Genomic DNA, 24,628 nt, shown 5'->3' with positions numbered 1-24,628 from the left:
CAAACACACGACTACACGCGTGATGCACGCTCCATTAAATACAATGTCGCTAAGACAGTAAATATTTAGACAAGTGATTGTTAAATGCTCGTCCAGACGGTGTGTACAAAGAGAACCACGCAGTGAAGGGAGAAAAGGGGTGAGATTATTATGACAAGAATCTTCCTGTGGTGTGATGGCAACTTGGCATCAGGGAGGGGGATCGCTAAGCGCTCTACCTTCTATTACTCCTTAAGATGTTGGCACGCGCGCTCATAACAACACAAGCGCTGTGATGTAACCTGGTAACAAGTCTTTGGTATCTTCACCCTCCACTGAAACCTAGGTCATACCTTCCATATCAACGCCTTTATCTAGAGTGTGGGTGGAAGAAGCTTTGTTTTCCCAGCGATTGCAAGGGGATAATCAGGGAGGGGTGGGAACCCGGCTCACCTGCCCCTCAGTCACTCCTCACTTTTTCCAGCCCTCTAGGGCAAAGTATTTTGGAGCGTCTTGGCGACTAAAATAGCAACGCGTTTGAGTATTGCAAGCGCACGTGAGCGCTACTATCGTGTAGCAAGCTATGCTAAGCCGTGTTTTCATTAAAACGCATAGAAGAAAGAATCGGGGATTTGCCAAAGCAATAGCCTTTAATGTTAGTGCTTCCTTTTAAAGGAAGGGCTTAATGGCGCCGCGGAAACTGTCCCTGTGAAGAAGGCATTCATATCCCGCTCTTTCCTTTTATTTTAGGATATGTCAATTACGTGGCTGAGCAGCACCCTGCTCATTGTTTTGGATCCGAAAGCAGACATGCAGGACTCCTCACTTCCACTGCTTGTAAAAGTCAGCATTCTGGTCACAGTTGCTGTACTGAATAAAATGCACTAATGGGGTCGACCCAGCAACAATGTTCAGAGGAAGTATCGGAGCATGACATAGGGGGATGACGTAGGGCAGGCGTGTTAATGGTATCCCGCAATAATGGTGCTGTGGCAAGGTGCACACTAGGGCTGCAGCTATTGACTAGAATTTCTAGAATTGATTATTCTACAGATGATCTCATTGCTTTTGCAGTAAGCAAACTTCCCTTTTTCTATTTTAAGTGTGAAATAATCCCAAACTTTGGATGTTCTGTGTCTTTTGCTTGTGTCCAGGGTCACCGCCATCACACCAACTCTCTCGACAGTGTTTTCAGTAATATTAGTCCATGTGGAAAAATGGCCACCGTTTTAACGCAGACATTTTGTTTCAGGTCTATTTTTTGTAATCAAATTATTCAAGTTATTCAAATTAATTGTTTAAGTCATGCTGATAATGGAACTTAATTTGAGCATTTTTCCTCTCTTTCAATTAAAGTCAGCAAGGGTTCAATTGTCCGATGTCTCCAAAAGACTATCCAGTGGTGGTGTATGTTGACCAATTTTTTATTATTTTTTTAAATCCCAGATCTGCTTCAGAAAACAGTCTGGCTGATGTGGTATCTGAAAAATAACAGAGGCAGGAATAGCAGAAAATCAAAGTTAAACACTCTCCAGTCACTTCTCCTGCCTTGTTGTTACTGTTCAACAACTGTTACATACATCATGCCAGACACTGTCTAATTATCTACCATAAAAATCTGACTGGGATAGGTATATATAAGCCAGAACCTGTGTTAAGCGAAATTAACTTTTTTCACAGAGCATGTGTCAGTGTTATGAGCAGACTGTGGTGTGCAAGCAGATTTCTCCACTCTTGGTTAAAAAAAAAAAAAGTTATCGCTCCCTTACTCCCTCATCACCGGTGGTCGAGGAAATCACGTCCATAATTATTCTGCCAATCAATTGGGAGCGCAACCATAGCTGTGGGGCAGTTAAACGCTGACAAGAACAACCTGTCAAAAAAAGAAAGAAAAAAAAGAAAAATGGAGCAAAGCTAAAACCACCATTTCCATTATATACACTGAACTCTTCACAAGGCAGAAGAGACCCCTTTGTCTCATCAATCAGAGCGAAACATGGATAGTCTTCTAAGTGCAGCTGTACGTGGTGGAGAGGCTAGCGGGCAAAGCAGACAAGGGGGACAGTGCGAAAGGGGGGTAGTTGGCTGCAGATCAAGTGAGCCACTTCAGGCTGTCTGGAGAGGCCTCAAAAATCAAGCAAGCTTTGCTGACCTGAATGTAGAAACAGCTAAATCGAGACAAAATTATCAACAGAAATAAACAAAATACAGATATTTGTATGTTTTGTTGACTTGGTCAAAGTAGGTCTTCGAAGATCCAGAAAACGTTTTACGTCATGACTAATGATTGGTGAATGGCGATGAATGGAAACACTATCAAAGACTTATCAATACAAAATGCTTTCATTGTTTCCCAAGAAGAGAATTCAATTTACACTTTGACTGAGAAGTGACTGATAAGTACGTCAAAGTGGTGAGTGCTGTGCCACAGTGTTACGCACCAATCAATTCAAATAAAACCAAATTGGGCAATGCGCAACACGCGAGTAGTCTCTCCAGCAACCATTTCTAAAATGCATATTTCTGTCTGGTCTGCAGCCGACGGTGAACCTGAGAGCCTCCAGTCCAAAGTGCTTACACACTCAACTTTATCAGAAGAGGCCGTGAGACACGCCAGAAAAAGAAGACACTCATGATGCAATCTGCAAGTCATCATGAAGACAGAATAGTCATCCAACGTTGTAGTAATTGAATAACCCTTTCCAGGGGATCAGTGGTGTGATCAGGAGCGGTTGTGGTCCTTAACAGCTTGCCGGGAGTTGGCCTTTGTTTTGGGATGTGGCAGGGCTGCCCTGACACCAACCATGCGAACCCAATTACCTCGGTCCCACCGCCTGGGGGCCGGCATTAACACACTCCCCCATGAGAGGCTGACTTCTTGCCAGCCTGGCAGTCACTGAAGGCCTGCTGCTGAATCACAAATAGACCACTTGTGTATGCACTAGCGGACCAAGTATTTTGGTGACAACTTGGAGGGGCCATCTTCGTGTGCATTACGCGAGATCAGGTCAGGTTTATGAGTTGCTGTGCTGTGGCCTTCGCTAAAGTTCAAATCTGTTTAGTAATGAACTCTGCTTCGGTTCATTGCCAGTAACGCACTTCGGTCTTCGGGTCTTTAGAAAAACTCCATGATATATCAAAGCTGATTGTCTGAGATTATTTCCCTTGCAGAACATAATTAGTCTGGCCATCCATCTATCTAGCAATGGATAGCGTAGACTGAGTATCTGGTGGAGTCTGTGTTGCACGAGAGTACAATAAAAGTCTTTATTGAATGTTTTAAATGTGTTTGCAAACTGTATCACACCCCCCGCTTGATAAGTCGTGATGCAGGCTCACACAATTTAGGAAGCACAACCACAATCATCAGTGGTGATGCCGAGTGACTGAATCTGATGATTAATATACTTTCCACAGTTATAACTGTAACCTAAGATAACCTCTGTATGTTATTTCTTAATAGCCTCTGTCTTCGTAGAGCAGCATGACTGAATAGAAGAAAAAAAAAAAGATTGCTGGTTGATGCTACAGGCTTGAAATAGCTGGAGCTTTATAGGTGCATCGCTTAAGATTGGAGTTAGCAGTACAATTAAGAAAATTTTACTTGTAAATCAATATTCAAACTCTGAGGAATCATTAACAGAATATTTACTGCCACATATAGCTAAGCACTTCAATATCATTAAGCTGCTGAAGGAGTGCTCTTTAAAACCTTCCAAATTGACACGCATTCCCTGCGTAAAGCTCTTTTTAAAATGCTCCTGAAAACATCACAGTGCACTACCTGCAGATAAAACATTTCACTGCTAGCATGGCAGGCAAGTGGCCAGGTTTGTGTTCAACTGGAAAACATTTACCTATCACCAACTGTGAGTTTCCCAAGAAAGAAAAAAAAGAGTCTATGATCAAAGCTTCCGGAGTATATTGCTAAGGGGCGGCCACCGGCCATAAATCAATGAACTTTCCTCTGCGCCATAATCCAGCCTGCACAACAAGTTTCACAACAGCACCGAACAAGTAGTTTGAAGTTTCAGGAGAACGGTTTTATAATTTTGTCTTCTAATCTACAAAGACACCGGTCAGCCCATTGTAGACTTTGACCTCGTGAGTACTAGGGCTTGGACAAAATATCGATGTCGATACTTGCCGTTACTCGCAGCACCATTCATTTGGTTTTGATGAAGAGTCGATAATGGAGCCTATGTCCTTTCGTTATTGAGATAAACCAAGTCACAAACAAGGATACTGAACTTTATGTTGCATGCTGAGCGTACGCGATGGGAAAATCCCCAATTATGTTTGCTTGTTCCCCGACTTGCTCTGCCGTTCATTTTGTTTTCATTCAGTAATGGAGCCAATTGTCACATATAAACCAAGTGACGACAATGTAATGTTTTAGGTTCTGTTTGATGGACCAAATCAGCCTTTCAATTAGAGTATTTTTTGTACAGTGGAATTCATGAAATCTCAAAAAATATGGTTATATATGTAGTTTATATATGTAGTACTGTTTTCGTTAGTTTTTTTTACAGCATTTCACACAGATGGATAACTGGTTTTATTTTTGTATTACTTTTCCTGTGATGTTTCAGCCTTCTTCAGTTATACAAGAAGAGAAATTCCTTTGGCATTCTCAGATCTACAACGATTAAGAAGGGGAAAGTCAGCCATGACCAAAAATGAGCGGCAGACCAGAAATATGTTTTCATTGGGAATAAGCAGGTATTAATGTCTATATGCCTATACCTGTTCTCTTCACGCTGCTCCCATCCAGATCATTTCAATTAATTTGGTTACCTGGAGACAATGTTGTTATTTACCAGGGTGGGGACGAGGGAAATGGAAGCAGCAGTCATTGTTGGTTTAAGCTTTGCAGGCAAAAAAAAATTGATTCGATTAAAGGTGTCTGTAGCCTTAAAAGAGTCACAATGAGTCGTTATGAAAACCTTGAGGCTTGGGCGGAAAGAAAGCACGTGAACAGTAAACTGGGATTCCACTTGACAAATGTTATGACAAATTGTAAACACAAATCAAACAAAGAGTGTGATTTATTAGGTTTGAGGGAAAGTATGACACCTGCGCAATGAAAAGGCACAAACCAACCACAATGAGTAACATAATTAACTGATCTAAAAAAAATAAAAAGTGACAATTTCAATACTAAATGTGAAACTCAATCCATCCATCCCTTTTCTCTCGCTCTTGTCATGACTTTGGGCGAGAGAAGCAGGATACACACTGAACAGGTCACCAGCCAATCAAAGGCCACAAACAACCAATCACACTCACACACATATCTCACATTTCAAACCAGCACATGCCCGCACCACATCAGATTTTTTTTTTTGTCTAAATACATCAGGAATCAATATTTATCACTATTTATCGGGGCTTTTATGAAATTTGAGCGTGCGGGGGAAAAATGTAAGCCATTTCGAAAATAAATGATTATGAACTAGATATTCTATAGTAATAATGACAAAGCTACCAGACAACAGCAGGGGACTGCCACCTGACGATACGAGGGAGGATCGCAGGAACTCCCTCTGTGTAAAGACCGATTAGTCAGGCGGCGGGAGATACCGCAACGCTTGTGAAACTGACGGCGGTGTTTCCAACGGGGAGCTCTCTTTTCAAAGATGAGGAGGGTGAAAAGGCTTGCGTGGGCTGCTGACATGTTCATTTTGTTCCAGGGTAATATCTGCCATGATCGGTCAACAGCCGCCTTCAAGCTTGTGAAATCACTTGAGTTGGATCAGTAAATAAAATGTGCCCACTTTATTTACTGCAGTTGGATGCTGTCGGTTAATCTTGGGGGCCATTTTCACAATTATTACTGAACCCTTAAATGTGTGCATATAAAGCTAGAGATACACTGTTTGAAAGGAACGTGTTCTAACTCCCAATTGATCGGTAAATCATTAGATGAATGTTCCTGTGTCTTTTTAGCTTGACGTTTTGGGTGCAGATGTTGTCATATGCTAGCATTTTGTTTAGCATGAACATGCTGAGACCATAGACACCTTAAATGTCTTTTGGATTTCAGTTCAGCATGATGAAATTCTGAATGGCAAACCTTACTCTGGCTTGTGATTCCACCCATTGTACTAGCATGACCAGTGAATAGTTAATAACTTCGAAGGGTAAGCCCTGATCTGGTGCATGCATGACGCCAACAGTGCCAAGTATGCAAATTGTGCAACATCATACCAAAGTGACATCCTGCAATTTGCTGAAAAGAGGAACACGACATTACAACACAATAATTCTGACAAATAATTTCTATAAGCAGACTTTGACATTTGTCAAGGTCACCCATTCCCCTCTTGTTTCTGGTACTGGATCAATGAATGGGCTATAGTTTTTAGTAACGTGACAACAGGGCAGTCCATGAATCGGTGGTAACTCAAAGTGAGATACCGAAGCGGTTTTATTTTGCAGTTTGAAAGTCAAAATTTGCATTATGCACCTCATCAAAACACAATGAATGGCAAAACTGAGAATCAGAGATTTGTTTTCGTAGTAGTATTTAGTATTTCATTTGATGCCGTTAACACGGGGTGCATTCAAGAATTCACTCAGAGTGTGTATCAAATTTCTAAGGCCTTAGCATTTTAGCACAAAACCTCAAAAATTTGTGTCTGGCAAGTGTTTTAAGATGCAAAACATTACAAAATCCCTACCAAAGCTCCACTGCACTGCATGCTGATTAGCGGGTTGCATTGTGTTTCTTATTTTTTCACACCGTGTCTTGCTGGTGTAAAAGATAAGGCTAATTAACTTGGCACCATTTGCATCTTGACTTGAGCGTCAGGACGAGCAGCCATAGCAGGCTAATCAAACGTTTGATTCGAGAGGAAATATTCCGTCACTTCTTACACTTGAGGCTGTGCCGGGAAAAAAAAAAACTGAATTCCCGCGGTAAGGCTGTCGGCGTCTCACCTTTTTCCTACACATTCCCCTTTTCCACTTTACATTCCTAAATTCAAAACCCCACCCCCACCCCAGCTCCTCCTCCTCTTCTTTGCTCTCCTACTACTGCCACACAGGCTGCGCTCATTACGGCGGATTTGCATGTCTGCTCCAGAGTTGCATGAGAGGAGATGAAACAGAACTCCCAGTGGCTCCCTCTGCACAGCTTCACATATCTGACAGAGAGCGCTCCACGTTTGGGCCCCAGACGCAAGCCGGCAAACACCAAATGCAGACTTCACAGAGATACCGCCCCGCCATGAATTTACGACACACACACAAACACACACACACACACACACACAGTATTCAGGCTCCATACATTCGTGCATGAAAATAAATGGGTAAAACAAGCCGAGTTTTCCAGTGACTCCCTGCACCTTGCTCAGGTGATCAGGAAGAAACCACGTTATACAACTATGACATCGAACTGCAGTGTCAATGTCTTTATTTTTATTTCACTTGGTTATCAGACAGCAGAGCAACAGATAGACGAAATATTAGTACATTGTTCCGCAGCATTTTCATGATTCACTACTTGCAGATTCACCTATTATCAGATAATCTTGAGAGTATCCTTTGTTACTAGTCAAACGATAAAAGTATTTCTTTGGCGCCGTCGTGTGGCACATTGGGTGCAATGAACTATGTTGACGTGACTGGAGGAGCTCCATTTGGGCAGGATGACGTAGAAGTAGTACTTTGCCATCACCTTGTGGCAATTTTACCAAAATATATCATATTGTGGGCCATGGCTCATTTTTTGGGTTTGATTCCACTCTACATTTATTATTCCCCTCCCCTCCTCCATGTCGGCGTGACCCTTAAACAGGCAGAGAGAAAAAAATATCACAAAATCAATGTCAACTCTTCATTTGCTTCAAGCACTATCGCAGAATCCTCCATCCATCCCCCCAACCACTAATTAGTATAAATGTCTTAAAAACAGCCTAATTTTTACCACCATAAGACCTCTTAGTTTTATACAGCCCAGCCCTTAATGAGTCATTTCAAAGGACTACAACACTAGAGAAGCATGCCAGGTACTGTACCAACAGGAAAACCAGAATAAAACACATGAATGGTTCTTTCTTTGAATGGTTCTTTCTTTCATACTTTGAAGTATAGATGCATCAAAAGTGTAGAAGCATTTTACCAAAGATGACACAGTAGCTGACTAGCTGTTATCGTCAAATATACTAAAATCACAAGTGAAATAGCATACAGGAAAGAGAGAAAAGCTCTTTTTTTATAGCCTGCCTACGATTTGCAGTCTAAAGGCCTAGATACACCAATCCGCCGTCGAGAGTCGGACAGCGTTGGGCCGACGGCATGCGCTGTCTGATCATTGTATAAATTACTGTCGTAAAATACGTCTCGGGGGGGTGCGGGGGCGCGTCTTTTCCAGAAAATTCAACATGTTAAAATCGGCGTCAGGGCATTTGATCACTGAGATTGGCTGTTAGCTAGCAAATCAGCGCACGGGGCAAGAAGAGGAAGTGACGAATGCGGATAAACAGTACATATGGAAAGCCTGGACCATTTTTTTCCCGCTCATTTTGCACATCATCACCCTGCTGTACCCTCCGCATTTGAACGTACAATGTCTGTCTGGGTAGAAGATCGGGAAAATGACTTTGTCTCTTTGGTTCAAGAGAGACCGGCATTGTATGATATTACCGTGAAAGGGTATGCCGACAAAGTTATTAAAGCCAAACTTTGGCATGACATGGGGACGTGACCGGATATAGCAGGTAGGATTTACGTTTATACTTAAGACGTATAGCAACTGTCGGTAATTAGGAAATATAATTACTTTTTCCCGTTAGCTGGCTAACGGCATGGTTAACAACACCCTCAAATCACGCTCGGTTTCCGGTTGCCTTTAGGAATAATGACTACCGCCGCCGATGGCATGGAGGGAAATTACTTCTCACGCATGCGCTGAAGGTACGTAATAGTCGGGATCGGTGCGGTGTGTATTGATGTCATTTTTCTACGCGACGTGCCGACGTCTGGAGCGACGCCACAGGGGGTAGGGGCCGACGTCGGATAGGCCCTTACACCACACTATGACATTGCAACGCAATATGAGAACGACCATTTTGTTGAAAAGAAACATGACCAGGACTCCCACTACGGGGACCTCTGTACTGTGCTATTAAAAATAGAAATCACAATTAGACATCACCAATTAATCAACTTCGACTTGACTCATCAAATTACAGTCAACTACCCAAAAAAATGGTAGTGGTAATAAAAGGGAATAAGAATAGAAGAATAAAAGTGGAAACACAGCAGACCTTGTGCTGAGTGCCATTCCATTCAGGTTCTTTTCAGGATGACTCACTCGGTGAAAGTGGCGCATCATGTGGCATGCGGCATGAGTCACTGCCAAAGATAATGACCGAGGCCACCAACAAGGCACACATGCAGCTGACCTATGTGACACTGACCACACCGTGTGCTCACATTTACAGTACAACATTGCTTGCATTCAGAACATGCACGGCCACTGTTCCTGATGGCGGTGTTATGAATGTTTAACGTACGTCACAGAGACAAGGGAATTCTTATTCATGGTATTGTGACTCATAAGGACGCAATGGCCTGCCAAGCCTGCTAAGTAAAATAAAAGGAGAACATGGACATTATATTTATACACAAAACTTTCACATCCATGTTCTCTAAATTGTTAGGCTAGAATAATAGAGTACATAACAACCTTATCTCCAAGTTATGTTTGAACGTGCCGCATAATATTGTATTGCTAAACGGCAAACAACAAAAGGAGTTCTGTTCTCCTTATATACTGTGCCATTTACTATTGAGTCAACATGTTCAATAATGGCATGAAACCTTCACAAATAATAGCAGCTGTGGAGGAGTGCTTAATGGCAAAGATGAATAAAATAAAAATAAAAAGATGTGACACTTCTTGAATGTCAGGTGAAATAACTGAAATCACAAAGAGAAGCACACAAATGCTTAGAAAAATATGCTAAAAAAATCACTTTTCAGACAGCATTTTTTACTGGAAACCAAACAGTAGCAAGGAGAGACCCGACCACTGCCAGCTGAGTTTCACCAGACTGCACCTTGCACGTTGAGCCCTTTAAGTCAACCCACTGCCCCCTCACTAACCTCCTACACAACCAGTGACCACCTCCAAGCCCCCCAGCGAGAAGCCTTTCAGACCAAACGCTGCTCTGCCTGCTGCATCTTAATAGGTTGCGGGAAACCAGAAGGGAAATTAAGGCACGGCAGTCTTCAGGAGGAAGCCGAATAAATGAGAGAACACGCACCCCGGGGTGGGCACGCCGGGAGCTTTCTAGGTTGGAACGAGCGCGGCCAATCGTGTCAAGGGGAAGGCGGCAGACAGAACCTAAACTGACATATCAAAGCGGCCAAGTCTTGTCGAGGGAAGAAGGGGGCTGCCGAGGCGTCGCATTGGACCGCATGTTACTGCATCCACTAGGGACAGCATGCCACCCCCCTAAAAAGCAATTAGAGATGAAAGAATCTGACAGCCGAATGGCATCTTCCAATGAAAACCAGCCCAATCATTAATAGAAGTAAAGTAACGCAACGCATATGTGCAAAATACAAGGTATATATATATATATATATATATATATATATGAATAATATATTTACGTAGTTGATGCTGTCCACTTAAGAGATTTAACAAAATGCTCTTAATAATGAATATGCCTTCCACCAGTGTCTCTCTCTCACTTGCATGTTCGTTTCGAATTCTAATCCATATATTTAAAGCCACCTGTTCAAACTGCCATCATTACTACAACAAAGTAACTACAGCTCCGGGCTACCCAGCCTGGTTCATGTAAAAAGGGATTTGTCCACACGTATAATTTGACATCGTGGATAAAGAGCAAACTGAGAAACGATCGCATGTAAACAAATACCAGAGGATAATGACAGTTCTCAAATTCTGGTGTGATTAGAGCAAGTTTTGCATGATATTGAGTGTACTTCTAATTGGGTAACAAAGCTCAACTACTATTATGCCATAATAAAGGGAATCCTCTGGGTTGGCTGCCATGCTGACGCAGCCTTAAAGCTTCCTAAATCTAAAAATGGGCACCTTAAGTGCATTTAAATGACTTATATTTACCCACTACATTGTCCCACAAACAAAAAGGGAATCTTCTGGCACTCCTAGAAGACTGAGAAAGTAGGTCACTCTGTCTCCTGTGAGTCATAGGCTTTGGCAGGGGACCAAGAGGAGCAGGTATGAGGGAGACAGAGAGAGACGAGACGAATGGTAGACTGATACACTTTCATCAGCACTTTTAAAAGGTCACCAGGTTTTCTTAGGCACTTTTACATGCTGCAAAACAATGTGATCACACGCAAACTTGGATGTAGAAGTTTAATATGGGAGTATATGCAGGAAGTGCATAATGGTTGTGACATCCATGTTGGATGGAGTAAAAAAGTGACACATCCGTTTGTCTGCTCATAATTTGGCACCAATGGCAAATGAGGGAAAAAATAAAATGCAGGCATTTGGATAGCCTCAGATGGGAATCTGGCCAAATGTGGAGGGGGGAAAAAGAAATTCTTGCCCAAAAAAATGCAAATTAGACCTACCCTGTCAATGTGTGCCTGTTGCCATCTAAATAATCAACAATCTATGACATACGCACGGTTGTCAATCCCAAAACAGCACACTAACTGTGAATCGGGAAAGACCTGCAGTGAATTAAAACTACTGCAAAGGTACTCATACAAGTTTGACACAGACTCAACGCAAGAGGTATGCAAAAGATCCATCCATCCATTTTTTTAATAGTTTTTTGTGATCACTGCTGATGACTTACTTTACCATGTAATTCGTCTGATTACACGATAGGTGGCCGATCGATCGCAGCACCGCAGCACTAGTGAGAAACCACTAAAATGAAAGTTTCCCATATATAAATATTCTCATGATTTATTATCAGTATTATTTTCTTTCCAAAAATACGGCCATCAAAATATAATCGACTTACAGTATGCATTTGTATCTTGAGGGTGCTGAATTTATTTGCTCTGGATCAATAAAGTGTCTATCATTAATGTCATTTTTCTGTTTAATTCCCATGCAAGACTTGTCAGACTTTTTTTCATTCCTTTATGCATTTATTGGTTGGGGGAAAAAAAGGGCTTTGTCAGGATGTTGAAGAGGTTCCATTGCGTAAAAAGTTCAGGTATGGATAGCAGAGAACATTAAGTAAGGAAAACAATTATTGCTAGTGTTGTAATGCTTACCCACACTTACATTATACCAACTGGCGGTTAAAACTGTAAACGGTATGTAACATTTAATATACATGTTGTTGCCCGATTTTGACATGTGTGGTTTACGTGAATTTGGGTCTTATGTGGGTTGTTTTAATTCATATAAACACTGTGATATCGGCTACTTAAATATTCAAGTTTCAAAGTGGTTATTATCATGCAAACAGTAGGGAAATATGTTCCCCTGTGCAATGAAATTCTTACTTTGACGTCCACATGGATGCTAACATATAGTAAGTTACAAATAAAAGATAAAAGATGAATAATAATACAAAGAAAAATGAGTGATAACAATACACTATCAGTATCCAATATAGGGCACTGTAAATAGAATCGATAAAGACGATCCACATTCTATTGGAAAATACTGGGATGCTTGGTTTACATCGATCAAGAAGGTATGCTCAGTTACAGCTGTACTCAACTGTTTTGGCCTAGAAGTTTTTTTCCATACAAATACTTACTGATGCTACAATTATACTGTTTTGTTAGTGAAGATAAGTGATAGACAAAGGCACTTTCTAACTTGCGCATCGCCAACACGGCTGTAAACCAAAGACCCTCTTGGATCATTTTTTACAACTGCTAACAAGATGTGTCACAAAAGTTCTCGGACTTGTGTCACGCAAGTATTTCAAATCCAAAGTCAAAGTTAGAAGAAATCCCTATGGAGTGTTACGCACTTTCCCAAAACATCACCATCATCACAGCCATCTTGTTAAGCATGTCTTCAAAACAGGCCCCTTTGACGGCCGGCTTGAGCTTAGGAAAGTAGAACGAAAACCACATGGCGCCAACTCGGTCAGCTAAGAAAGAATGTCCAGGATTGCGATGTTCTTCTCGCTCAGGAACTGACGAATGCTCAGTGCATTGCATTTCATTGTGAGCAGGCACATCATGGTGAAGCATCCGCGAATTTTCCTGCCACATATGTTGTCTCTTCTCCCGCACTCATTGAAGCAAACGCCGCAATCTTTGGTAACACCAGTCCTGGAACTTTTCTGACTCACCTCGTACGCCCTGAGGGCAGCCGTGGCCAACTGGCCATGGGTGCATGGCCCTTGAGCAAGGCAACAAGACCCTAAAAACAGGTCCCTAGGCGCTACAAGTACAACCCTCCCACCAGTCTTTTAATACTGCACACATTCCTCGCAGTAAGGCAGAGTGATTTGTCAGATCGCAGGTGCAGGCACACTGCTTTCCAGGGCTCCGGGCTTCCCTCCCAGAGTCACAGCTTGCTGGCAGAGTAGCAAGCTCTCAGGGTCAGAGCCCAATATTTCCAAACAGTTCCTGGTTTTTTTTTCTTTTTTGTGAAGGAGGTGACTCAGCTTGTCAGAGCCATCAGTCACGCGCTCACCTCGGGGCCAGCCCGCATTCTGATGCTCGCGTCTCGTTACGACCAATGCAAGCTTTAATTACGTCGGGCACGGACCGCGTCGCCTCGACCACAGTGTCCCCTCATCCCAAACCGCTCTGCCTGCTCATTCATCCACCCTGAGGGAGAGACACGCGGGCCAGAGGAAGTATGACTCATCGGCGTAACAAGATGCATTCTTCGGAATTCTCCCCAGACGTGTTGTTTGCTAAACGATGAGCACAGGAGGTGCAGAAGAAGTAGTAGTGCGGGCCAAAAAAAAAGAAGAATGAAGAAGTAATCAAGCGCCACCATGCCTGAGAGCAAGAAAGAAGTGAACGGGTTGGGTTAATAGAGCCAGAGCAAGTCATCACTTGTGTGGGTTTCCTGGTCCAAAGAGATCAACATTCTCTCCAAATCCAGAGAGAGAGAATCCTTGGCATTGATCGGGGGTTTTCTGAATCACACATGGAGACCACAAACTCTACATCTAAGGCTAATACGTCAGGTTTTACATGAAGCCAGGTTCTGAGAGGTTTTGATAAATGATTCTGCAGAGTGTGCCGAGCCCTTAGAGACACCGAGGTATGAAGAAAAGTGTTTTAATGATCAGGTCGAACAGATCCACCGCGGCCCCTTCCAAATGACGCTGTATCAGGACTTGGCACTCGCCCGTGCACATCACGAGCCTCGTGCACATTACACGCTCTCCGACTTCTACTCAAAGCCCAACTCCATATAGGCTGACTGAGCCCACGGTTGCATGCAATTTACAGCAGAATCCAAAATGCCAAGACCTCGTTTAGTGGACCGTACATGGCCTGCCTTTCTGTTGGTAATTTTCAGTGCGAATGTTCATATCGCATGAAGCTATACTGCTCGGCAAATGATGAATTGTAGATTTAGCATGACTGATAAGGGCAGTAAATACAATGCACTTAAAGTTTAGACATTAGCAATTTGTCTAAGGTGAAATGTACACATTTGCAAGGTTCAAGTGACAGCTCAGATACGCGTCACGGCTTCGTCGAAAGAGAAGAACGCATGGAGTCAGATATGTTCCGATCGGAGTCAGGCCTCTTTGATAAACATTTGATCAGAGTTGATCTGTCAATTTCAGTGCAGCGTAATTGGACAGATCAGATATGCCCCATCAATGCAACATGGATGCTATCAAAATGTGCCCATTTGTGATGTATACATATTGTAAACTACTGGCCAACTAAACAAACATTTATTATTATTTATGAAATGTTTTTAGTTGTATTATTTATGCATTATTGTTTTGCCTCCCTGTTATCACAACCCTGTATTGATGCTTGTGGAGTTAATTGACACAAAATTTGGGATTTTGGACTTGATGGTTGTTGATGTGTTCTATCGGTGTCATATCAAATATGTGTAACTTGAAATGTACATGGAAATATACAGTCAATATATCACATATAGCTTTTAAATTTAGAAATGGGCACTTGGACCTGCAGTGTAAATCCAGCCTCAGAGCACTGGCCTGTGTTGCAACTAAATGACTTCTCTTCTTAAAATTGAAACTCGAACTACTGTGAGTGAACACAACTTCATTGATGATAAAACACAGCGTTTATTCTTGTGGAAATGAATTCTGGGAAAATTGGCCAAACATAACCCAACTAACAGGAAACCTCATCAACATTCAGTTGACTTTTTTCAAACTGACGTTCCACTTTTTTTTCTTTTTTTTTTACCACCATCATGTTATTTTCTTCAAACGGTCAAGTCAAGGGAATTTGCCAGTCAGGGTCCGATCATTCTTATTTGCAATCACGTCAGTCGAGATGTGCGTTACTGGCAGTGGCAGGTCTGTACAGGACCGAGGAAAGGTGTGAAATTGCAGTCTATTGAGAGGTTTAATGATTCATATTATTAAATCATATTGCCTCATCTTGCCTCTTCCTTACATTTGAATAAGCCCTCAGAAGCAGTGTATTGGCCATCATCAACATTTGTTCTTAAACAAGTACAACCAATTTACGTGAATGACTCACACGATTTGAGAGACTTTTGATCTAAGCTGTGGAGGAAGAGCTTACTAAGCTCTCATTACAGTGTTTGGTATGCGGTTTAATCATTACAGTGGCTCCTATAACGAATGCATCATTCACTTCGAGGTAAAGCCCCAGCCACGGTAATCTAGAGTGGAAAGAAAGTGGAAACCTGAGCAGAGACGGGGAATTTTCTCCAACGACACCAACTTGCTTTGACAGTGAGACTATTTCATTTTAATTTGTGGTCAATCACATGACAAATGTCTCAAGTATTCCAAAAAGATGACTGCCATGACATTATGTGTTGCATAATCTTGCTTGTGTGTTGTGGATGAGGGTGACAATGCTGGAAGAAGGGAGCAGCATGGGCCCGAGAATGACATTTTGCAGATGAAAGCGCTGACCGAGGAATAATCCATAATCGGCGAGAAATGTACCACCAATATACATATATAACGGTATATATATATATATATATATATATATATATATATATATATATATATATATATATATATATATATATATATATATATATATATATATATATATATATATATATATATATATATATATATATATATATATATATATATATATATATATATATATATATATATATATATATATATATATATATATATATATATATATATATATATATATATATATATATATATATATATATATATATATATATATATATATATATATATATATATATATATATATATATATATATATATATATATATATATATATATATATATACACTGCAATGAACATTTGAGATTATTGCCAGTAGTAAAAAAGCATAACCCGACATACATGCTTGGCGCTGTAACTGCTTTTATTTTGGTTTCTAGGCACTTCCCATTAGTTTCTGCTTCATTTTCAGTTCAGATGGGCAATTTAAATACAGCAGATGCATCACTGCCTACCGTCCACGCGTTAGGTTGCTTTCAAACAAAAGAGTAGGCGACTGCTTGCATATAAAGCGCGCAAGTGAGATCACAAGTGGTGATTTTAAATGTGGAGAATTATTCATTCTGAACTGATGAGCTGTCCCCTTGTGACTGGGTGCATTTTATTTACTCATACATTTAGGAGGTTGCCAATCACTATAGTGCTGCTAAAGCATGACCATTTCTCAGTCATCCCATTTTTTGTAAATGTCATTAAGCTCTTCATCAACTTGGCTTAATTGCAGTTTTGAGCACGTAATGTTTTGTTTAGTTTTTTTACATAAAGGTATCTGCTAATTTATCGCAGTCAGTGCTGAGAATGCATTTCAAGGGAAGAGTTAACTGAACACTTGATTCATTTTGAAACCACTAGAATGGAATGAGTCATAATAAGATGCCATGCACTTCAGGCACTGCCACCCTCCCACTTTTTTTTTTTTTATAAATATGCCCGGCGAGCTGTTAAGTGGCTTAATGCAGTAGTTCCCCTGTACATTTGATGCTCCTGATTACTCAGTATGGTGAACTAAATTGCTTAACACTAAACAATGAATTACTGTATATCTATCGCTTTAATAAGTGTCATTTACAAGGAGATCCCGCAACACTACCACATCAGAGCCGTAATAAGAGACGCAACGCTACGTGTTTGTGCCTTTTTCATAGAACTGAGTGATAGGAGATTTTGCTGCAACTGTGTACTTTTCCACAGTCTGATCATTATCTGCATGACGATATCAGCTTCGGGTGTGACGTATAAAGCACTTATTAGACAGCGACAATTGCTTTCAACGCCATAGGGAGGGGGAAGAGAGGGTGAGGTGCTTAAGTGCACAGTGCACACTACTGTCACACCCTTACGAACGAGCGTTGTACAAGCAAAATTTGTTTGCTTCAGGCTGTTTATTCGTCACTCCAAGTTTTTGGGAAAACTGAAAGGTAAAAAAAAACAAATGTCCGCAACCTTAATGTTGACGGACCATAATGCGAAACATAGACAGGCAAGCATAAATTAGCGTAGATCTTACGAAAATTATAAATATTCCAAATTAATACACGGAGCAGAGTCTTCTGGCAGGAATGTTCACCAGCTCACAACTACAGTACAGTAAATGGGGCTAGGGACCGGACCGACTCGCGGATAGCGAAAATCTGCGTATAATTGCCAGACATTTATAATGCATGGGGGGAAAACAGGTTTTATTTTCGTTTTTATGTTATAACGTTTCTATCTATCTAATTTATTCATCCCAAACGAGTCTTGAAAAAAATAAGGATAAACCTCAAATAAGTGTTTTCCATGAAAAAAAGGTGTTGGCGCCCAATTACTATTATTTTTATTATTGTTAAAACATATTTATAAAAATATGAAATGGTCGAATGGCAAGTATACCGTCAAGGGGTCCACTATCCAGCAATGGCAGACTTCACACAAATAACTCAATACACCTCTGTCCTCAACTGAGTTTCTTTTCTACTGAAGCTATTATGAGCTGCCCAACCGTATCTCAGAAAGGATAACTGCACTGATTTTCAGGTCTATGCTTTGAGACAAAAAAAATATATATCTTTATACTATTAAACAAGGCTAAGAATCTTAGCAGCTGGGAGAATTTTTTTATTTTTGCCTGAGAAATGTATTTTTTATTATTATTATTATTATTATTATTGCACACATAACACAATGTAATACTGTAACATAATCGATAACATTGGAAGACATTGTGCAGGTTGGATCAGAAAACGAATTTAGCCCCTGGTAACTATCTGAGGAATTACAATAAAATCGGGCAAAAAGAATTCCTTTAGCAGATTCAGGGCTATATCCTATTATGAACCAAACAGGAGTCAGTGCTTAAAGTTTACTGGCAGACTCAACTCAATAGACAAGGAGAATGCGCAATGAGGAGAACCGAGGCAGTGAATTGCTGGATGAATTAAAAAATAATAATAATTTAAGTGTAGCGCTTCACTAAATTCATTCTCCACATCCCGGGAGAAGGGTAGAGGAAAGGTTACGGTGGAGAAGTTGTTTGTTTGAAAACTGAACTGCATTCCCACATCCACCGTCTCCCACACTATCCATCGAGCGCCGCTTTAAAAATTCATTAATTTACAACAAAAAAATAGATTGAAGCACCCCGGCTGAGAAAAACTCCCAAATTTGGCTTCTGAATCACATCTCCCGCAAAGCCTTGAGCTGTTGCCTGAAGAAATACTGTACACCTTGAGAATCATTTATTTTCAATTACTAAAAAAACAATGCGTGTCTAATTGTCACATTTAATTAAGTCAATCTGCCGATGAGAAAATCGAGGGAGCGGAGCCAAAAATCCTGCAAAAACTAATTAAAATCCATTGAAGAATCAGTCATTCCCATGATGCCATGCCAGTGTCGTTCTTTTCACCCATTTGATATCGCGGCTTTAGATACTCAATGACAGCTGCTCGTGCTCCCCCCACCTTCCAAAAATGCCTAGAACTGCAGTTACAGTAATTGCTCTGGCCAGCACTAAATGAGGTTCACTTAAGTGCAATTATCCCCCTCTGATCTCCCCTGTAAAGAGACTTCTCTAACACAGAGAAGTGGGCTCACACAATGTGACTGCAAACAAGATTCAAATTGGAAGTGGGGAGGCGCTTCCGAGCGGATGAATGGCTCCACGGCTCATCTGCATTCTAGTGAGGAGGCACAGCGGCTCTAATGAAGACTGAGCCACTTCCTCCTCCTCCTCCTCCTCCTCCTCCTCCTCCTCCTCCTCCTCACCCTTAGGCCTCCAACTTAAAAGTGTGAGGTGAGGAGAGATTTTGTCGAAAAAAAGCGTCTACTGGTTGGCATGGAGAAGCATTTGCGGCGGTGGAGAGGAAAGGGAAAGCTTTTACCTCCGTTCAAGGTGAATAAGGTCAGAATTAAAAAAAATCAATCGGATCTGACTTTAGATTCCACGCAAAAGAAATTTGAAAACACTTTGGATTTGGAGTTTAAAAAATATATAACAGCAAACATCAGCACGACACAAAGCGCTCAAAATTTGTACAGTGGTAAATTGAAGGTCAAAATTGTGGAGAAATATGCTTGCACCTTACGCAAACTCATTCAGCCAGCATCAAAGGATTAACTTCGCCTGTGTGTTGTGAGGGCATCACAGTGACTAATGTTCAGCAAGTCTGCCTCACACTTCTGAGTTTCGGGGTTTAATGAGTTGACTTCGCAAGTTGTAACCCCATGCTTATGTGGGTTTCATGTAATGAACCTCGAGAATGAGGACCACCCTTCAGTACTTTTTTTTTTTTTTTAATGCCATCGCTAATACTCTAATAGTTAATAGTACTGGCTACAGCTATCAAATATTTTTAGAATAAATTATTTTACCAATTATCTTTTTGTTTAATCAAGTATTGGATACATGTGGAGCCTGGCCTAGTGAGTGACGTGGGAGTAAGAGCATTATAGCAGATTGTAGAGCTGGCAGCTGTGAGCTCAGGTAAGCAGTTGGCTGTTAACTAGGTAACCATTAACCAGTCTGCAAACTGTTGAACGCCTGGGCGTCAGTTGTGGTCGCAGCAGCTCAAAATATGTGGCTTTGCACTGCAGTTTGCAAGGGGGGGGGGGGGGGGGCGGGGGGATTGCATCTAATGAAATGAATATCAAAACTGAGAATCAAAGATTAAGATTTTGCAATCCACAAAGACAGCCTCAAAACGTTTCGCTGGGCTCATGCAGCTTGCTAGCGACGAGTTTCAACTGGCTACGAAGCCGCTCTTAATAAGTAATCATGGCCGCTGTAGCAGCAAAGATAAGATAAACTTCAGACAAGTATCATTCTCACAAAGGGATGACGGGAAAAGACGGAGAAGCCATGCTAATTGCTAAGCTAACCTAAGATTGACACGGCTAGCACGCTTAACACCAGAATTGAGTGCTTGTGTGATGGGGTACAAAGTTGCTCCTCAAATGAAGTCATTAATTTGCAAAGAACAATATTTCATATTTCATAAAACATATTTCGAGCCATGTGATGTGCTTTTATTTTAGTGCACTTGATGGGGCATTACAATCTGCTCTACCAAGGAGTGGTACTAGGCTTTAACAAATTAGCTAAAAAATTAGTTATTCTTCTTTACAGAAGCCATATTGCACTCTACCTTATTTGGTAAGTGTGAAAGGATCCCAAAACTTTGGACATTCACAGTATTTTACACACTCCATCTTCCTCCGTTGTTTGCGCAAGTTTTAATTTCGTCAACAAAAACTAAACAAAAATAATTTCGTCAACACACATTTTACACCTGACAAAGACTAGACTAAAAGCCTCATTAATAAACAATAACTGGGACTAAATCAGTATGCATTTTCGTCTTACTAGCTTACTTACTAGCTCATAGCATGGAGCCATAGTAGCCACTGTAATTGTGTGTGTGAAGTTGTTTTTCATCAAAGAGATGAGAGAAATTTTTCTGTGAAATAGTTTTAGATCCGAAATGTTCAACATAATCTGCTGACAAAAAATATATATATACAGGAGTAAAATGATTGTCCTAACTAAAACAGTTTTTGTTGACTCAAACTAGACAAATAAAATTATGTCTTTTTGGACTAAAATAAAGACTAAATTGCTAGATTTATAGTCGACTAAAAATGGACTAATAAAAACGGGATGAGGTTGACTAACTGTGATAAAAACTAACAAGCATGACTAAAATTTGACTGAAACTGAGAATAAATTCAAAAATGGCGGATAAAATTAACACTAGCTTGCGTCAACTTTTTTCTAGTCCAGTCCGGGGTGTACCTGGGTAGTAAAAGGCTCCCGCTCACCCATAACCCACTAAGAGAAAACACTGCCAGAGATAGTGTTCCAGGTACCACTGTATTTGATTTGTACCGAATAATGCTAAAACCCCCACCTCCCAAAAAAGCAACTACGCCATATATAAAAATTATATTGGCATCCTCATGAATAAATTGCCTCCTGCCAATCACGTAGCACAATAGAATTTTTGCCTGAGGCCTGAGATGTGGTGGTCTAATAGGGTTATGCTGCAGAGGGTACCTGTTGTTGCGTGCGTGCGTGCGTGCGTGCGTGCGTGCGTGCGTGCGTGCGTGCGTGCGTGCGTATGATGAGTATGCATGTAGCCACAGGCTCAACTACCACCAGGAGTCTGATAACTTCACCTCACGGATGGCCATTTGAATAATCACTTCAACAAGGGGAGAAATTAAAAAGGCTCTCAGTGTGAAGGGGGGGCTAGGCGCAGGGCCACACGCCGCATTCCAAATGAGGCACCGCTATTCCCACATTGAAAGCCCACCACCACCACCTCCACCACCACCACCACTTCCTACCCACAGTCACAAGCCTCGCCATTGACATCCATCCAAAACTGTCATGTGTCGCATCATGAGTAATCTATGAAATGATGCGCAGATGGGCATTTTCGGTGGCGTGGCAATTAAATATCAAAATTCCCCAGAGGCTGTAGAAACGGATGGACAATTTTTCAGTCGGAAATATATCTTTAAAGTCATACATAAAACGCTTGACGTTCACTGAGTACTAATCACGTGTTTTTGACATCTTGTTTCCCAGTCAGCCCATTTACAGAAGCCTTCCATCTTGCCCGCCTACTACCGGTCTAGCCAACAAGGCGACACAGTCTCCATACATCTGCACGGGTTCGAGAGTACCAAATAAGACGGTGGTGGATGAGAATGGTGATTAGCGTGGCTATTCCGATCGATCGTACGAGTGGTACCTCGGGGCTGTCTTTGTCGTCAAAATGGTGCAGATAATAAGGAACGGACAACAACTGTTCACTAACAAGAACTTTACTCATTATAGAAGTTGTTTGATACAACGCATTTAATTCAAATCAATTACATTTTTGGGAGCCTGCCTAAGATGTCCTGGCGGAAAACATGCTATGCAACTGAACACAAGATGAGACCAGCTGGTTGTTGGAGAGAGACAATGCACAAGACTACCATTAATTTTACAATACGAGTTGTACTATTAACCATTTGTTTGAATTTATTTCCATGCAGGTCTGCCAAAATAGGTCTACGTGAAACTGGTTCATGGTGTGAAAAACATTGACATCGTCGACTTGCTTTTCATCACTTTAGAGTCGACGACAATAGAAATCTATATCTAATAACAGTGTTTGAGTTATCATCTGCTACCGATTCATTTGCGTACGTAATTTCTATTGAATTGTATTGCCAGACTCTTTCATACGTCACAGGTACAGTAAGTCCAATTTCTGATCGTATGGTATCGCTTTGAAATGACACAAAAACAAGCCCAAAGAATAAAGGGGAACGCTTTGGCTGGTCAATCAAACATCTGTGAAGCACGCAACACTTCAGCATATGTTGAACTTTACAAGACACCAGCATCATAGCATTAACCCTGACACCTGTTCTGGAGAATATGTCAGCCTCCGAGAGGTCTCCAATGACGCCACAAAACGTTGCTACATTTCTTGCGAGTCATTTTTGGTTGGGGAATAGTCACTACAGGGGGTCCAAAAAGTTGCTAAATGTAATAAGAAATATGCTAATTTGGCAACACACAGTATCCCTTTCCTTTGTCGCAAGGCCCGAGCTCAGCCCACAGACAACATGATGATAATACTCATCAGACAAAAAAAAAACACACTGTTTGGAATTGTAAGAAAAAAATGCATAACATGTTTCCTTAGAATACACGTCTGCATAACACATCAACCTTGTGCAAAGAACCAGATAACCCCGATGCCTGTTGACTCTGTTGAGTAAACAAAAACGCAGATACTTTAAGTTGTGCTCAAAGGCAAGCAATCTTAAAAGCCTCCGTGCTTGTCATGCATGTTTATAAAAAAAAATAAAAAATAAAAAAACATCTTGCAACCTTTACTAAACCAAGGCATAAAAAAAAAAAAGCATGAATACTAAAATAATTATTTTTGTCTTAATTTACTGTTGAATGAAAGGCAACAACAGGTGGATTCACAGATTTATTGTACTTTTCACCATCTCATGGATATGCATTAAATTGTTCTGCCTGTCACTCGATGCATTGCTAGCATAGACGGACGAACAAAAACATAATTGTGATCAATGAACAATATTTTTCAGGCACATATTTCTCACGGCATGCTACTACATCACCTCACCCAGGTTGGGAAAACACGATTACGCCACCGCCTTGCTATACATATCTGCCTGGAGTTGTTGATTCCAAAAACACTCTTCAGAGAAGGCATTTAAGGTAAGCGAGGAGGAGTATCATTCCAAAACTATTTATGAAGCAGGTAAAGTCAAATTGATTCGCTCAAGGTTAAAACTGTCACTATCGTTGAACTTTTATGAACTCAAGTCAGACGACAGCTTGTGTCTTAAAAACAACAACATACGTCGTGTGACTTGTAACTGTATTAACATTTGTGAAGTCCATTTTCCCACAAAACTGTATGAGTTTAAATGCTTCGGGTTGACTGTGTGAGAGAGAGAAAAAGAGAGAGACAGAGAGAGAGCCTGTAGAGCTGCATGTTCAAATACACTCACTAAAATTTCAAGGAAGCGTGATTAATATGCAAAACCCAGTCTGACCTTTCGTTGCGGGTGCTGACTAATTTTAAGGGCATTTTTTTCAGTCTGGGGTGGCTTGGGACAGTTGCAGGATGGAGGGATGCACAATCCATCCATCCATCTTCTAAACAGTTTGTCATCATTAAAGTCACGAGTGAGATGGAACCCGTCCCTCGACGGGGCTTGGTGACATCTTGGGATGTTCCAGAACGGACACAAAAAAATGCTAATAGGCAAGTTTTTGAGCAAAATAGCTGGTGGAAGGCTGCACAGAAATATGTGAATTTGTGAAAAGCAAACCAAGAATAGGCAGGGGTTGACTACAGTACTCTGGCATAATGATGATGTGTGGCGGTAGAAGAGCATGAACTGCCTGTCACTGTGGCTGGCATAGATAAATGACCAAATATATGTTCCTTTTAGTAAATAAATAATCATTTTCACACAGGTAAAA

The 24,628-nt window shown here is 41.0% G+C and overlaps 1 protein-coding gene across 1 annotated transcript in view; it reads right to left on the bottom strand.

The window, feature by feature from the left end:
* The window catches only part of foxj3 (forkhead box J3), a 98,878-nt gene that overhangs the window by 73,230 nt on the left and 1,020 nt on the right, over positions 1-24,628 (bottom strand). The window lies entirely within an intron of this gene.

Source organism: Leptonotus elevatus, chromosome 10, assembly GCF_054856555.1.
Source record: "Leptonotus elevatus isolate MCC_2025b chromosome 10, RoL_Lele_1.0, whole genome shotgun sequence".
NCBI classification, from domain to species: domain Eukaryota; kingdom Metazoa; phylum Chordata; class Actinopteri; order Syngnathiformes; family Syngnathidae; genus Leptonotus; species Leptonotus elevatus.
Note: the sequence above shows the minus strand (reverse complement) of the source record. Positions and strands in the feature narration are given on the sequence as shown.